Here is a 17,962-nt window from a genome sequence, read left to right on the forward strand (position 1 = left end):
TTTAAGGGAGAGGGTAAAAAAGGTAAATTTAGCCCTTGAAATTAGGAGTTACAACCTTCCATTCGCCCATTTTCAAGAATAGGTTTTATTTAAGTGAATCCTATGGGAAAAAGGCCCAAATACCATATTTATAAAAGAGGTATGGTAAATTAATAGAAATATAAATAAATGAGAGGTATGGTAAATAAATAAAACATTTTTTATATTTACTCCATAAGTCACCTTATATACATGCAAGGGTGTAAACAAATAAAAATATAAGTAAAGTGGAGGTATGGTAAATAAATAAAACTTATTTTTATACTTACTCAAAATGTATGGTAAATAAATAAAAATATAAATAAACTAGACGCATGGTAAATAAATAAAACCTCTTTTTATATTTAGTCCATAACCCTCGTTCTATTTATGAAGGCTCAAGAAAGAGGTTTTATTTAAGTGAATCATATGGGTCAAATACCATATTTTTAAAAGAGGTATGGTAAATTAATAAAAATATAAATAAATGAGAGGTATCGTAAACAAATAAAACATTTTTTTATATTTACTCCATAAGTCACCTTATATTTACGAACACTCAAAAAATGTGTTATATTTAGGTGAAACCTATGGGCAAAATACTATGGGACAAATACCATGGACTAGATTGTTATTAATACCATGCAAAAAAACATTATTAACCCTAATATTAGTATTAATGAAAATAAAAATGGCACATGGTATTGACCCATGGTATTCACCAAAATGGCACATGGTATTGACCCATGGTATTAACCTAGAATGTATCCTATTTAAATGGGGGAATTAAACCAGCATAGATCCATATTTACTTTGGATCTACTAAGCCCCGACAGGTATCAAATATCATGATATGAAAACTAGCATAGAGTGAAAAAATATTTAAGAGTAAAAATGGATGTTGTAATTTAATGTATTTTAAACAGTTTAGCTTGGTTAAAATAAAAAATAAAATAAAAATCAACTATTAATTTTATTAATTTTTATAAATTACTAATAGTAATTTTTAAGCTCCAAGTTTATGATAACCCACGATATTGACCCATGGTAATACCATGGTATTCATGTGATTATAGACTATTTAAAGGGGAAATTCTATCATCTTAGATCCATCTTAATTCTGGGTCTACCAAGTGCTCAGAGGGATAAATATATTTCATCCCTCTAATAGTGGTAGATGTGGAGTTAAGATGGATATGGGTTGGTTTTTATGATAATGAAGATATTAAATAGACTTAGGAAATTATATTGTAAAAACATCTTAAGATGAATGGTTAAAGCATAGACATTGGACAAGTATATTTTTATACTTCTGTTTTAAACAGAAACAAATCCAGGGCTAAAAGGAATGGATTGATTGCACTAGTCATCCTTCTATAACTTTCCAACATATGCTCGAGTAAACAGATTGTAATTTGGGTAATTTTTCTAATTGCAATCAAGAACATACTTGTGTATTGGCAGGGTGGTTACGAGGTCCCTAGAAGTGATGAATTTGAATTTTTCTTAGTTTTATATATAGTATTACGTTTTTTCTCATGCTTTTTGTGAATGGCACGGGTGAATTTTATTGTACACCCACTAGGATATCGATATGTAATTTCGGTAATTTTGATTTCAAAAGATATTTTAAAGAAATGCAATGATTTCATTTGTGTATTCAATAAACATAAGATTTTATAACTGAGTAAAATATTCGCCATTCCTGGTGAGAGATTCGCCAAAAAATTATATATACATATCATATTATTGATAAAATCGCCTTCCATTTTTCCTATATACCATGGAGATTCGCCCATTTATTATACATGTAAATTAAGGGGGGGTTCTTAAAATTTTCCCTACTCGAAAGCAGTCAACTGCCATCCGCATCTGGGATCCAGTGGCTATATGTAGTACGACGCTCCCACAGAGCCTGGTAACAGTAAACGTGATCACTGTGAGTTCAGGATGGGATATGGTTTTGATGTTTATCCCTTTGTCTCTAGTCTGGTTGTTACAGAACTCTAGCCGGAGGCTATCAACAGACTGGCCACCTGGCCTAGTCCCGAATAGAGTCAAGTCTTCACCTCTCTTAGGCAAACCAGTCAAAAAGTATATGTCTGCCAGCTCCATTTTGAGCTGGTGATCACCAATGAAGAAGCATTGGTCCTGTATGATGCACCTGTCTACCAGCCACTGCAGAAAGTCCACCTCGGCCCTCATGCCAGCTATGGCCCAGAATTTGTACAAGCCGCATGCCTTCAATGCATCGATCGAAGGTTGGTGATTTATCGCGGCAAGATCTACGTCCTCATGCTCCCGTTCTTGCCAATCAAGCATGATGTATACTCTACATCCAACAAAAAGGAAAATTAGAATATTAAAAATGGAAATTCTTGGGTGAATTTTGAGAAATTTAGGGTTAAAAACCCTTGCTGTGGGGACCGCACCCTCTCTGTTAGAGAAAGTACATGGGTCCGCACCTTGCCTTCATGGCAGGTGCGGACCCCTGAATTTTTCCCATTGAGAAAAAATCGGGGTCCGCAGGTTACTTGTGTTGTGCCTGCGGGCCCCCGTGCGTAGATTTCTAGCCTAAATATCCTCTAAAAAATGGAATGAAATCCTAAAAAACAATTTGAAACGGATGAAATTGAAGCGTAGGATGATGTTGATTACCTGGAGGAGACGACGCTCGATTTTGACGGACGGATTTTCCGCAATCTTCACGGGAAGTTTCTGACCAAAAGCTCTATTTTCTCACCGAAATCCCAAACGGTAAAAATGAATTGACAAAATCCCTTTTTATAAGTTTTTTGAATAAATGAATTGTAAATTTGTTTATGTTTCACTTTAGAAAGGTAACTTTTGTAGCATTTTTATCCATTTTAAACAGGTATGAGTAATATTTTAGTTTTTGTTCAGGATAACAAATTTTTCAGGCGAAATTGGTCATTTTCGACAAAAAAACATTAGAATCACCTTTAAGCTCTTTTCTAACTCCTAAAACATGAAAAGATTTTCGAGTTTTTCTTTTTAAAATCGTTAAAACAGAACTAAAAAGATTGTCCACTTACAGATCCTTTCCTGACCATAAAAACATGAAAAAATTGCCGGATTTTTGTCGTTTCAAATTCGATATTGGTTATAAAATGACGTGTCATTGATCACTTTTTTTACTTTTTCAGATCAGAGGAACTAATTACGAAAATTACTCATTGGTCGTAATGATCAAGTGGTTCTCTCAAGTATTATTTTACACCTTTTCGGGCTTGGGAAACACAAATTTACGAAAACGGTCAACCCTGGAGTTTTCTTAAGTTTTTTCAAACTCTCTAAAATTGAAAAATGTCGAGTTTCTCCTATACTGGACTCTTTAAAATTTAACAGTAAAGGATCTGTTCAATTACAAACAGGAACAGACTACTCCTTCTTAGGGTTCGAATTTAAACTAAGTTGGACTCATTCGAAGGATGAGCTTATAATCAAGCAAATGTTATCCTCCTCAAGCTTATCAAAAATAAAGAGGTACTTGCTAGAAATGGTGGGGGGAAAGAGAGAAAAATGAGCCTGTTTGTCATACTTTGTAACCACTCTTGAAAATGACACTTTTATTCACCTGGGTTTGGAAATCCTTTGCCTTACAGTTGATCAAACCACATTGAAAGTCTTCAGCTGGTTTCTGGGTATTAACTTTGGGTCAATTGTCACAAAACCATATGTCGTGTCGTTATGTGTTCAATAGGTCAGTGCAAATAAGCCATTCATCTACAAAATATCTGTCATCCATCTTGATCATCCCTGAGTCAGTCCTTGCAACTAAATTTCTTCAAACTTGATCTATGATTTCATGTTGTGGGCTTGCCTACGACGGATCGCTTTCTATCGACTTCATCTCATTATCTAGAAAGATGATCTAGAAATCGTCAGTACCTTGGGATCTGCATGCCTCAATGGCAGGTTTCTCGCCTTCAATGATAGGTTGCATCATTTACCTTCGATCAAATGACTCCGTGACATGTTCGACATCAACACATCTATTCACATCTCATGGATTGTACTGAGTACTTTGAGAGCCATTGGCATTAATGGTGGTTTCTCTCATGCTTGTTAACAGTTTACATCATTGACTGGTAAGCAAGTGGTTTCTACCATGTTCGACTTCAACACATTCATTCGCATGGATAGAATTGTACTGTTTCAGGAAGTAAAAATGAAGACCCTGGATCTAGTTTCCACAATCCAGGCTGCGAGCAATTTTGTATTCATTATACTGTGGACTATTCATAAACAGATGGTTGCATCCATACTGTGTCTATACTTGTGATGTATTACAAGATCATTCCTATATCAAAGCAGTAGTTAGTTCTCTAGCCAGTTTTGATCTGAGTATGGGAATGCCTACCTCAGCGATGATATGATCTCATATATGTATTTTGCATTGAATGTTTTTACAGGTTCCAACCTGGCTCTCCACAAGATGATCCTCGAAATGATAAAGTACTTCACTCTTCCTAGACAATAAATGAAATCCTCATCTACTACAGACTTTGCACTTTCGGGGACAATCTGTTACACAAAAATATCATCACCATGACTATTTGTAGTCAGTATGGGTCTATCATCACTTACAATGTCCTCCTAAGAAAGTCTCAGACCTCAGCTCTTCATGTCAAGCTTTGAAAATGAGAGAAGGACATTAAAAATCAATAAAGCTCTGGTTCTGCACTTTCTCTCACTGTTGCCTGCGGTCCCGCACCCCCTGTTCACATTACCTGCAGACCTACCCACTCTCTCTCTAAAGGAGTGGATGCGGACCCCTATGAAAGTTAAAAAGGTGCAAGTTTATTCTAAAAAACTCACTTTGGGTTAATTCTAGATGATTCTAGAAGGAATTTTGATGTGGATTGTTCGCTCTTAGGTGGTTCATGCATCCCAAAAGGGAAGGAGCTAATCCCTTGATGAGAGAAGCTATCCCTTTGAAGGAGGGCTTTATCCCTTTGAAGGAGGACCTAGTAACTTCCCTCCATTGCGCTATAAATTAAGGCATTGGGCTAGTTGCTAGGGAGGTTAGAAGCTGAACATTTTTCAGGCTAAATGCTGGTGGAATTGAGACTTCCTAGTTAAGCTTGAGAGGAGAGATCACATACCTTTTTGGCTTCATTGGGAAGAGAGTGAAACTTGTCAAAATAGAGGAGACTTCTTGTTGGACCCTGGGAGGAGCTTGTACAACATCAAGGCACAGGTTGTAAAGTTCTTCTTTGATTTGAATTAATACAATCAAAATCATTTTTCTCAAAAAATTGTCTTATGTCATTTGTTTCATGAATTCCTTGATCATCATGATAAGTATGCTTTATGATATTGGCTTTTCAGGTGCTATTTAATTTGTTTGCTTGTTTGTGTTTGTAGATTCTCTATAGGGGAGCTCATTTGGATGAAAGGAGCGAGGCTTCCACAAACTTGCATTGGACCCAAGGTAGGCCTAAAACACTTGTTTGCCTTTGTTTATAAATTGCATATTTAGAGAAAGATAGTTTTTGATTGGCTTGCTTGTCACTAGATATCGTTAGATTCTAGGAAGGTCAATCTTGTCCACAAGATCGACTCATTCCATGTGACAAGCGTCAATGTTGATATCTTGACCATCTCATTCCTTGCATAATTTGGTATATTCCTTGCTTTCTTCAATCTCATTGTCACACTTTGACACAAATTGCATTCTCATTCCTGTGGTTTCCTGGTTTCAGTGAACTAAAAATCCCACTTTCATTAAGTTATGGCTGACCTGCAACAAGTCGATTGTGTGATACTCCATAAGAAAATCTTACAGCTATTTTGGAAAAATACAAAGTAGACCTGTTGAGATAGAGTTGAAACACTCCAAGTACTAAGTTTTATTATTTGTCTTGACAGAATCAATGAAAAATCTCATTTGTGAAGTGATCCTAATGTCGTTTGAAAGCACCATCCTAAATCATAACGAATGAAAGCTCAAATGCAGGTGGCCATTGGCCAACCATTGAAGTAGTGAAGAAACAGATCAATCCTCTAATGAGGCAAATATTGTCTAATAATGCTTTAGCCAGAAGTGTCTTCATGTGTCTTTTACGACACAAGAAAAGATAAATTTGAACTTAGACAATATGACATGGTTCTCATAAAAATGCAAGTCTAGTATAAAACGGTGGTTTCCAAAATGAATGTAGGTCTATCATAAAGTAGTGTTTTCTGGGTTCAACCAACTAAAAATGCCACTTTTATTAAGTTGTGTCTGACTTGAAACTAGTGGATTGTGGTCTACTCCATAAAGAAAATCTCTGTCGTTTAGGTAACTATGAAGTAGATGTGTTGCAACGGAAGTACAACACTCCAAGTATCAATTTGTTATTGAGAGAATCTATGATAAATGCCATTTACAAAGTGTCTGATGTCAGTTGAAAATACCATCCTAAATCATAATGAACAAAAACTCAAATGCAGATTTAATGGCCTATCGCCATTGGCCAAACGCTGAAGCAGAGAAGAAATGGATCAATACTCAAATGTGGTAAAGATTGTCTAGTAAGGATTTTGCCCAAAAAAAACATGTGTCTAGTCGATTACAACATATGAAATGAGAAATTGGACCTGTTATCACCCCAAGAAACTCTCCTAGGTTGTATATCAGAGATGCTCGGGAACATTACAAACTCAAAAAAAATGTTGGAAAATGGTGGATGAATGGAAGGAATGATGCATATTCAAGCTAGATAACCACTTCTACTATGCTTAACACTAGACATGGGTGAACACCCCGAGACTACAAGGCTTTAGACCACCAATTACACATAGTTTGAGGAATAGGGGAGGATGGAGAATAATGAGCACACCATCAGATGCACAAGACCCTATGATGGCCAGCTACAACTAGTTAAAAAGGTTTGTAAATCTATTTCCTAATGCATAGACAGGATGACAGCTCTCTGGAATTAAAATAGTAGAAACCTGCATACACACTTAATGAAACATACTAGATTTTAACACAGAGGTGGGATGAAAGCCTCTCTAATGTTAAACATCAAGAGAACATGAAAAATGCATAACAGGCACAGCCTGGAACAACAAAGAAAAAGTGGAAAGTGAGAAATTAACAGCAAAAGAAGCTTTCATTAGCTGAAAATGAAGACGAGACGCTGGAGGTATCACAGTAGTTACAGTCTCCAGAATTCAAACTTTACATCACAAAAATATCCATCAAACATGATTACATCTGTGTTTTGGGTATATATAGAGTTTGTTTACAAATATATGCTTCTGTGCTATGCGTGGAGGGGTCATAATGAACCACCAATCACATTCACTCTCTGATGGAGTCTCTGCTACGATCTGCTGGCTTTAATGGATAGATCTAATCTTTTCTGATATTTTGTTGTCCTTCATGAGCAGGTGGAATGTTGTCTGAGAGGAGCACCATAACTGATAAATGATGAGATCTACTCGAGGGCGTCCTTCTCTTTTTTGGCCATGCTTTTCCTTGATTGCAGTGGTTGAAGAGTTAATATAGACAATACTGGGACTGGTAGCTGGCCACCTACGTTTTTCGGGAGCACAGAACAGGCTATGGGCGTGGACAAAATGACGGAGGCATGGTGGAGAAAGATTAGCCGTTGGATTGAGTGAATGAGCAACATAGATCTTTCGGCGAGGGATATCGGGGCGATAAGGCTATGGACGATCACAAGCCGTTGGATCTCGGGTGGGGAGATCCAGTGGTCATTGGGCAGCTAATGGGAGGAAACGGGAGAAGTGAATTGTGGGCCGTCGGATCGCAGTCAGGCAGATCCGACGACGATGGGGCATGAAAGGTGTGCGGAGATTAACGGCCAGGGAACAATGGTTTTGCCGGCGGGTGATGTTATCACTCAGGTTGTTCCCTGCCTCCTGAAGGTAATACGGCCGAGGTAACCACTAACAAATATTTTAGCTACAGATCCTAGCCTACCTGCAACTAGAGAGGGCTCTCTCTTTATATTTTACCTTTGTTTTGGAGTAATTTTAGGCTAGTTATGATGTACAGGGTTTTGTTTCAAATTTGGTTGGATGATGATTCCAGGCAGAACTGAGATGCAGTCTCAGAACAGTCTAGACAATTGGGAAATGGAGTCAATGATGGTGTACTGCTGGAAGTATTTCTTTGGGGAAAAGGTAATGCTACAGAGTCAGATAGGCATCTATGGAACAATTATTCAAATCTGGGAATCAATGGCATGGAATCAGGGAATGAAAGGCAGTCAAGGATCTTTCACTATGCTGATAGATGGAAAGTGTGAGAATATTATCTAGGAGCAATTAAGAATTCCTAAACAACATTCATAATGAAGGAATTAGTGCAAACATGAGCAATTAAGAATTCATATTTATGACAAATTCTGAAGAAAACATAGTTAGAAACAGAGATTGAGCACAGGGTGTATTCAAAAAAGTCCTGAGCTATTATTCTTCTCTATTGTTAAGATTATGAAACATATATGAAACTTGTAAACACAGAAAAGACAAAACACGGTTTAGGAAAACTTATTGTTCCACTAAACGACACAAGAATTCTGTAGTAGAATGCAGTTCATTAATTTCACATCCAGACAGTGCATGACCATGAACTTCACCAGGCATTTGTATTAGAAATCCTGAAAATTTATAGCGCAGTGTCTTAGAGAGAAAATCACCAACCCCAAATACGTTCTGTGGGGAGGTATATATACAAAAAAAGAGATACAAAATATCTAGTAGAAGAGTTAATAACTCATAACTTCTTTTACCAACTCTTAAAGAACAGTAGATGAAAGAGTAAATGCTGTAGTAAATATGATTGTGATAGCTGTCCACTTTGTCATAAAATTTTGACTTTTAGGACCAACTGAGTCGGCTGAGGTTGCGCTTTTAAATTTACGTTTTTGGGCTTGCCGTCCCAATGCTTTGTTGAGTCACTGCTTTAACCTATTCTGCCTATTGTCTGCGTACTTAATTTTGCTGACATGTAGCTGACCTGTACCTGACCAAAATTTTAAGCTGAAAGAAGAGGAAAAAAGACCGAAATTACCTAGGCAAAATTTCCAGCATTGCCTGCCACCAATCTTCTTTAGGCAGTTGATGTCTTTGTATCTTTATTAATGTCTCATCTACCTCGGTATATCTGTAAAAATTGGGCGGGACCTCAAACATGTGATTGATCTCATGCTCAATGTAAAATATGTTTTCCAGCTTGCCATAAAGGCTCTGTCCAGATGGAGGTCCTGTTTCCTCTGAGGTACTTGCGGATGCTGTAATATGATTTGAAATATAATTACTCATCCTGGTAACACACTGTTCACGAGTCAGCAGTCTTCCAGCACTGGTCAATAGGCTGGGAAATCCTCTGTTTTGCAATGTTGCAAGCTTTAGTTTGAAATCATCTACTTCTGCCTGCATTTCTTGACACTTTCTTTCTAGAATTTGTACAAAATTTATTAGGGTCAGTGCCTTTTTTGCTGTCAGAACAATATCTGTCCTGTTACTAATATTTAATGCTACCAACTCTTCTTTGGTATGAGTGTTCAGGAAATGAATCATTTTAGTAGCCTGCTCAGGCATGTTTCCCAATCCTTCCCTAGCCCTTTGATTCTCAAATTGAGCTAGGCCTATCAAATCTATTTGTTCATGCATGGTTTGGATCGATTTCCATTGTCTAGTGATTGATTGGCCAATTTTGGCCCACAAAATCTTTTTTATTTCAGCTAGAGTCTTGTCCAAAGTCAGCTCCTTCTCCAAGGCTTTTATTTTTTCGTTCAAGGCCTTAATTTCCCTTGTTTTTTCAGCTACTGTCATCTTGGACTTATCATAGCTTACTTCCAGTTTGGCCAACATTTCTTTGGCATATTTCACCTCAGTTGCCTGAAGTTATAGCTCTTTAACTGCTTTCATCATTTCTTCCATGCTCATGCTAGATTCAGGTGTTGTTGTTGTTGCCGTTGCTGTAGCATCTATAGTGGATGAAGCTATTGTGGATGCTGGGATAATAGGAGGGGTCACCGCTACTTGTGTAGGAAGAATAGTAGCAATAGTTAGAGTTTTTTGAGGTGACTGGGAGGCCGACTCTCCCTGCTTGCCTTGCAGTGCTCTCTCCAACTCTCCCTCCATCTGAATTATTCTCTGGTTCATTTGCATCAGTAGATCCATTGTATCCTCAACTTCTTTCTCTTGCACAAGTTCTGATGTTTGTGGGTGCATAGTTCAGGATAGCCTCAATTGTTTTTTGAGTGCAGCAATATCATCCTTTTTCTTCCTCATGAGGGCTTGAATGGATTTGGCATCCTTCTTAGGATCATGCCCTAGATCAACAATGATTTCTTCCAAAGTCTTCATTATGTTATCTTTGGCATAGGAAGACATTCTTTCCAAATCCAACTGAGTGTTTATGTTTTTCAATGATTCCTTCAGTTCATGGACCAGCATGGCCTTATCTGCTAGAGTGGCATAGACAATCTCACCTGTTCGCTTGTGCAATTCTATTTGGTCCATGGGGTGAATGTCCTTGGCAAGGACCTCTAAATTTGTCTTCACATAATCTGCAACTGACTGTGGCTGCTGTATCTTCAGCTTGAAATGGCTAAGAATAATTTTTTCTTCTTTGAAGTTATAAGCTGCCATCAATCTTTGTTGTTTGGTAGGTGTTTCCTTGAGGAACTGACTATATAACAGTACTCTTAACAGTTCATTTTGAGCCTTGATTTCCATGAAAGCAGTTTTGATACCAGGTGGCCGCTTTCTTTGTTGTGTTGAGGAGGACACCTCCATGGCATGCTGCCGCTCTTGCTCTTGCTGGAATGAGCTAGTAGGCATCTGATGGCTTGTTTCCCTGTCTCTCCTTGGAATTTCGAGGATTTCTTCGCAAATTTCCTCCTCCACTGGAGGATAAACTCTTTGCCTCTTGGCTTCAGGTTGCTATGTAGACCCACTAGCAGGTGTGGAGTCTTCTCGGTCTTGCTTCTTACCTCTTTCCTCATTGGCAGGAGTTTGTAAAGCTGGCACTTGCAATGCCTTTGTTTCCTGTGGAGGGGCCTGCCCTTGAGTTTGCCTCATTCAGGTGGTAGGCTGTTCTATAACAATTTCTTGCGCTACATGCATCACTTCTTTTCCTTTTGTTGTACCTGTTTCTGATGAAGATGGATCTTGGGAAGCTTGTGAAGCTGCAGCAGTGGATGAGCCCTCTCCGATTTGTTGTGGCAGTTTGAAAGTTACCTGGTCAAAAGAATCCAAGTCAAGAGTTTTTTCTAAATCTTTGACATTTTGCTCCATAATTTCTTCTTGGGTAAACTCCTCAACTAGTGTCCCTGCAACCCACTCATCTTGGTTGGCATATTGTTCAATTTGTGGGATTCTACAATGCTCATAGGCTGTCAGCCTATACTTTACCTTTCTGGCACTAATAAAGCCATCTGGGTCATAAGGAACCCACCAAAAACTCCTTTTCAACTTGAGCTTTTGCCCCAATATTTGATCAGCATCCTACCAACCTTCTTTCTTGTTCATAATAAAAGGGCCTAGATGGTCTTTAAATTTCAGGTGTGCTTTCTTCTTGGCACTATGAAAATGAGTGAGATCAGAATTGATGAGTTGCCTGTAATATTCTAGGGCAAACAGTCTCATTGGTAAATATCTTGGGATCCTGTAAGGACAAAGCTCATAGCCATAGATTCTAATGACAGTGTGATTTTGGTAGAGATACCAATCACCTATTTTGTAATTTTTGGACAGCTACAATATCTTCTGCATGTCATATGATAATCTAGGAGGAGGATTTCATTTCAAGAGACAGGAGACTGGGTAAACAAATTGGTCAATGAACTCACAGTAAGGGTAGGGAGTGTCTTCGACTTGATGGAAGATTGATGATAAAAAAATAGCAGACCTTCTTTGACCCTTTGAATCCAAATTCTTAATGGGACATTGGAAACATTCAGACTGGTAATACATGAATAAATGATAGATATATGATGAATATTTGAAGATTCCCTCCCTATCCAGCTTCACTAGTTGGTCATGCATTTTATTAGCAATGAACTTGGCATAGTTGTATTTGATAGCAGGGGGCTGTCCTGGGCTGTATGCAGACAATAAGACCAACACTGTTTCATCAATGTGCTCATTTGGTTTAAAACCAAGCATAGAGGAAATCATATCTACAAGCAGTTTGCCCACCTCATTGAAGTTGACATATAAGAATGGAGGTGTTTCTATAGGCTGGCGGTCTACCCTCATGAATGTCTTGGCAATTCTTGCAATCTCAGAGCTGGAGAGCTTGGAGCCTTCATCCAACAGGTATTTCATAGAAATAGGGACTAGAAGCTGAGTCTACTTGAAATTTAGCATTTGGTTGATAGAATCAGGAATGATATGGAAGAGTATGCTCCCAAATGGAGACTTGATAGCTCTTTGGGTTGGATCATAGTTTTCAGCACATAGATGGATAATCTCAGGAAAAATATTAATAGAATGAAGGAAGTAAAAAGGTAAATTAGACTCCCATATGCCATACATGTCACAGTTGTTTAAATAACTATTTCTCAACTGGTAGAAGGTCTGCAAGTGATTCCTGTCCCCAACCAAATCCTGAATGAGGTAATCCTTATCAGCTAGAGGCATTGCTTCAAGCTCTTTGTTGGGTGGATTGATAGGAGTAATGTTTAAAGCTGCTGGAGTGGCCATCTTGAAGTCTTTCTGTGCTTGTATTTGGAATGAAGATTAGGGCAACAATAGACTGATAAAGCTTGCTTGTGAGGATTTACAAAGGAGCTGGAAAATGAGTTAAAATGAGGCAGTAGTCTTCACTGTCTGTAGCTTATGACAAAAGATGCAAATTTACCGGGTTCAAACAGGCTTTTCTTCTCTTTGATGAATTCACTGGGTTGATAAGCTTGCGAGGGAAAATACAGAGGGAATGGGGATCATTTTAGCCCAATGGCTGAAGTTTTTGCAGAGGATTTTGGTGAAAGGGGACAATGCACGGCCGATATGGAGTTTTTGGTCAGGAACAGGAACTTGAAAATGATTTTTCAACGGTGAATTTGCAAATGGGCGCAATTTCGCAGGGTTTTCTTCGAACAGGGGGTTAATCAGTGAATTTTAGGCAGCATTTAGGTGTATGAGTGCCTTTAGTTTGGGAATTTGCAGAGTTTTAAGCGAGTGAAATGGAGAAAACGGCGAAAACAGGGGTTAACAGGTGAAATTCGGCAAATACCTGGATTTATGTCGCCGAGGGTGGTTGAGCTGGTACAATGACGAACAATGGAGTTGAAATTGCAGGCGGCAACGGCGTGGATGATCGAATTCGAACTTGGGTGGTAAAACGATGTAAAACAGCGAACACGGAGCTCCCAAGTTGACCAATGACAATGAAAGAAAACGGTCATTTCGCGTGTTTTTATGAAATTTGGGACTTTTTGGCGCTTTTTTGGGATGACGTCAGCATGACGTCATCTAGCGGGTAACGGGTACGGCGTGGTGACATGGCTGCTGACTCAGGCAATGTCGTGGCGACGGACACGCTGGCGGGGTGATGACGCAAGCAGGTGAGGTGGCAAAGGGACAGGGCAGCGGCGGGTCGACGCGGAGGTGACGTCAGTGGCGACGTGGTGCTGACGTCAGGGGCGGAGAGTGGTTTGTGGTATTCTCCCGCACCACCTTTGGGCCTGAGCGGTATCGGGGAGGGGGCCTCCGAACATGCCGGGAGGATGACGCGTGGTGGGGGTACGACAACGAAACCGCCAATCCCCCAGATGCTAACCTCCGGCGGATCGAGATTTGAAATCGACCGCCCACCGTTAGATCTGCGGCATGGAACATCGGACGACGGACGGGGCAAGCGGAGCAACGTGCAAGTTTGGAGCGGGACCCGCTTAATATTCAATGTGTAATGTATGCGCTAAGGTTAGACTTTGGGTAAGGGGGTTTAGGGTTGTGCGCGGGGGTATATAGTTTAATGTCTATTTAAAACATTTAAACACCAAACTTTAATAATGAGCGCGGAGAACAGAAGGGTAAGGTTTATGAGCGAAAGGGGGGGGTGAACAATGGTTGTTAACTTAACCAAAGGTTGAATTAACTCTAGGTTAGGATGCCAAAGGGTTCATATTATTCCCAAATGGACTAATATTTCCCAGAACTGTGTCACATAGCTATAGTGCTATAGGGTAGGAATATTTTAATATTTTTTGGGGTTTTTACATAGTTTTTGTAGAAATAGGGATGGGAAAGTAGTTTAGGGGGCTATACAATAAAATTAGAAGTTAATATGATTTTGTGGAGTGAAACTGTAAGGAGAGATGCTAAGTTTATTAAGTGAAACTTAGACATAAGAGATGAATGGAGTTTGGAATGAGGATTTTTACACAAGAAATGTGGCTTCTTTCCCTAAGTGGAGTCAAGACTCAACTCAGCATTTAGCATGAAAACGAACTGAAACAGGACCCTTGGGTAGATCCCAAGCTCGTTGAGGGGATGTTAGTAAATGATTTATGGTGGAATGAAGGGGAATTAGACATGCTTCCATTGTTATGCAACCAAAGAACTGCTATGGTACCAATGTCATTGATGAGATGAATCTTTCTTTGACAAGACAAAAACTGATCATGACCTTGCTTCTGCAACCTCATGCTACCTACCCAGCCTAATACGCCTAGCATTTTTACTTCATTTGATTGGGTGCACTTGAACTGGAAAACCCTGATTGTCCTCTTTACTTTTGACTACCCTCCTATCTAAATTCACCCTTATTTCTTCCAAGGGCCCAGATTAAGCAGTTGGGCTCTTAAAATTCTCTGCCTAGCTACTCATCTGCCAAGCTTGAACTATTTGGACAGATATTCATTCTCTATTCTACAACAATAAATTCAAATACAGAATGGTCTAGATTGAACTGTTGGGTCACCCATCAAGTGTCATAAGAAGAAGTATTTACACATTGTGAAGCTGCAAATGAGATATCAGTGGCATTTTGGCTTGCCACTTTCCTGGTCTTTTTATTTGGGGTTCATTTCTATTATTTTTCCTGACAAATTTACTCTTTTTTCCCTTTGATTATTCTTTTAGGGCACACCCTCTTTACCTTTTTTAATTTTCTTTTTCTGTTCACAAAATATGGAACCTCTGCAGCATGCAAGGATGAACATATTTGGCACTTCCACTGTCAATCATGAAAAATGAAACCTATTGGTATAGGAACCTAACAGTGGCTCCACTTGGGGATGGCATTTCCTTGTGAAAGGCCAAGAACAGCAGGTCAGATTGCCTTATTTTTCAACTCTTAGCGTAGTTTGAAATTTTCTTGTCTTGGAGACCATTGATCTGAATCTTTGTAACCTGTATGTAGTCCTTATGAGATGATCTGTGTGAAATTACAACTCTGTCTTTGCTGGTTTTTCTAAGTATTTGTCATCATTTTTATACTTCCCAAGTCTTCTTCTTGATCCTTTGTTGTAATTTCAAAATATACACCAAAAGTGATATAATTCCTTGGCTTTTTCCTCAAAATCTACTGCATTTGGTTCCTTATCTAACTGCTGTAAATGAAAATTCTGGAAATAGAAATATTTATGTACAATATATAGCTGTGTTATGTTCATCAAAGGGGATCAAAATAATGTTTGAGCATTCTCCCATTGACTGGGCCTTCTTCAGTATTTGTGCCATCCAAACTCTTCAAAAAATAGGTGTTGTTACCTTGTACAGCATGAATAACATAAGGCCCCTTCCATAGGAAATCAAATTTGCCATGTTTCCCTTTATCCTCTCTTCTAGAATCCCATCTCAACACTTTGTTTCCTATGAAGAAATCTTCAGCTTTTGTTCTTTTATCAAAGATCTTTTTGAGCTTATCTTGTAGAATCTGGGTTCTCTGATATACTTCTTCTCTTTTCTGCTGCAAGTGAATAGATTGATTGATCCTTCTTTGAATATCATTAGGCTCTGCTTGTATTTCTTGCAACAATTTGACCACAGAGATTCCCAAATATGAAGGGAATCTTGCCTCTATTCCATAAACCAATTCATAGGGACTTGTACGAATAGATATTTTAGTGGTCAATCTGTCTGCCCATAGTGTATTCACAAGTTTTTAATGCCAATTTTTCTTATTTTCCTCCAAGACCTTTTTGATGATGTTGATGAGGCTTGTTATAGAAATTTTTGTTCCCTACAACTCCAAGCATGAAATTTCCATAAAACAAGGGCTCCTAAGTCCCTAAAAGTGTTGTTCTAACCCCTAAAGGAACAAGGTTAACAGATTACAGCTTCTCCCAAAAGTTCTCCACCAGAAACTGCTCAGAATTGGTCAAAACAGGATCATTACAGCTGCTCCACTGGCTAGGTGCATTGCATCTCACCCAAATGCACTGTGAGGGTGCGTTGCATTTCAAAACTCCCTTCTGTAGGGTACGATGGGCGTGAAATGACAAATGGAAGTGTCATTCCGCGAGGTGAAAAGGCAATGGAAGCTTCCAGAATCTTCTCCTGTGACACTTGCCTCACTGAATTCGACCAAGGATGAGTAAGAGGCCCTCAGTCTCCAAGTGGAAGCAATAACTGACAGAGAGAAGACACTAATCAAATCACAAGCTGACTCATCCTCCTTACAGATATCTATATATGGATCCCTCATCCCAGAGATCCACAGGTTGCAATTTTGCATATTGTAAGGAATTGATATTGGTTTCTAGAGACAAACATCAGATTCTTGGGTGATTTATGTTTTGTTTGAGGTGAAGAGGGGCTTCTTTGCTGGGAGGTTGATGCTGGGTCAGAACCACTAGTTGTAACTCCTCCTGGATCTTTTCTTGTTTATCAATAAAAACTATTTGAGTTTTTCCTCCATGCTTCTGTATCATTGATGCTTGTTACATTTTGTATGGTTAACTTAAATCTGATCCTAAGTTGTTTATGAATATAGATCCATGTCTTTGTATAGTTCTCCTCCTCTGTGATCTTACAGGTACTTTGTGAAGCTGGGCAAGCAAGGGAGCAGGTAGTTGGAGACTATCAAAGAAGAGAGGGATTGGATCAAAGGATTAGCGCAAGACACAGGTTGGTTCTTCCTATTCCTCTCTATCTATAATTCATAAAGGAAATACAAAAGTAGTTTTTCTCTGTTTGTTTCTAAGGCAGCTGTCACACCTTAGTGGGATAGAGTAGTTCTAAATAGACACTTTTCTCGGTAACAAAATGGCGACTTCGCTGGGGAATGTCTAATTAGTTTGTTTATGTATCATTCTTTGTTGTTTGTTTCATAAACTTATAAGTAGATTTCGAACTGCATTTGCCATAACAAATGCAAAGTAGATAACTGCTGCTTCAATCCATTCACTGAATCTGTTTATGATTTCAACAGCTGATTCACAAACTATCTGATTGCCCTTGTGATAGCTCTTAATTCTTCCTTAGATCTACCCCTGATTATTGCATTACTAATTGCTTTTTACTCGGCCAAAAACCAAGGACTGAACTACAAACTGTGACCTGGAACCCGGACAGAGTCTCGTTTCTGGCCCAGTGCAGGTACTGTTCAGAGATCCTGAATTTCAGCGCACTTCTCGAAGGGGCAACCTGTGCTGCATTTCAGATTCTCTGTGTTATAGGTGCGCTGATCAGACTGGCTATGTGCAGTTGTGGTTCTTGTGCTTCATTCTTTCCAGTTCTATCCCTGAATTTTGTTGCCTGTGATCAGTATATGTCTGTTTGAAACCTCTTTTCTTGCTGTTATTCTGCCTCCTTTGTACAAAAGAACTGTAGATGTTTTTGTGTGTTTTTTGAGTCGTTTACAGTTTTCCATTGCAAAAGTAGAATAGTCGTACTGTCGTCCTTTGATTTGAATCTGTCGCAAGTGCCAATTTCAATCATAGGAGAAAGTTTGATTGCTGTTGATGGTCGATTATACTGTTAGTATTTCCTTTGGTCT

Source organism: Pinus tabuliformis, chromosome X, assembly GCF_031772625.1.
Source record: "Pinus tabuliformis cultivar Carrire ecotype Pingquan chromosome X, CPIR1, whole genome shotgun sequence".
Lineage (NCBI taxonomy): Eukaryota > Viridiplantae > Streptophyta > Pinopsida > Pinales > Pinaceae > Pinus > Pinus tabuliformis.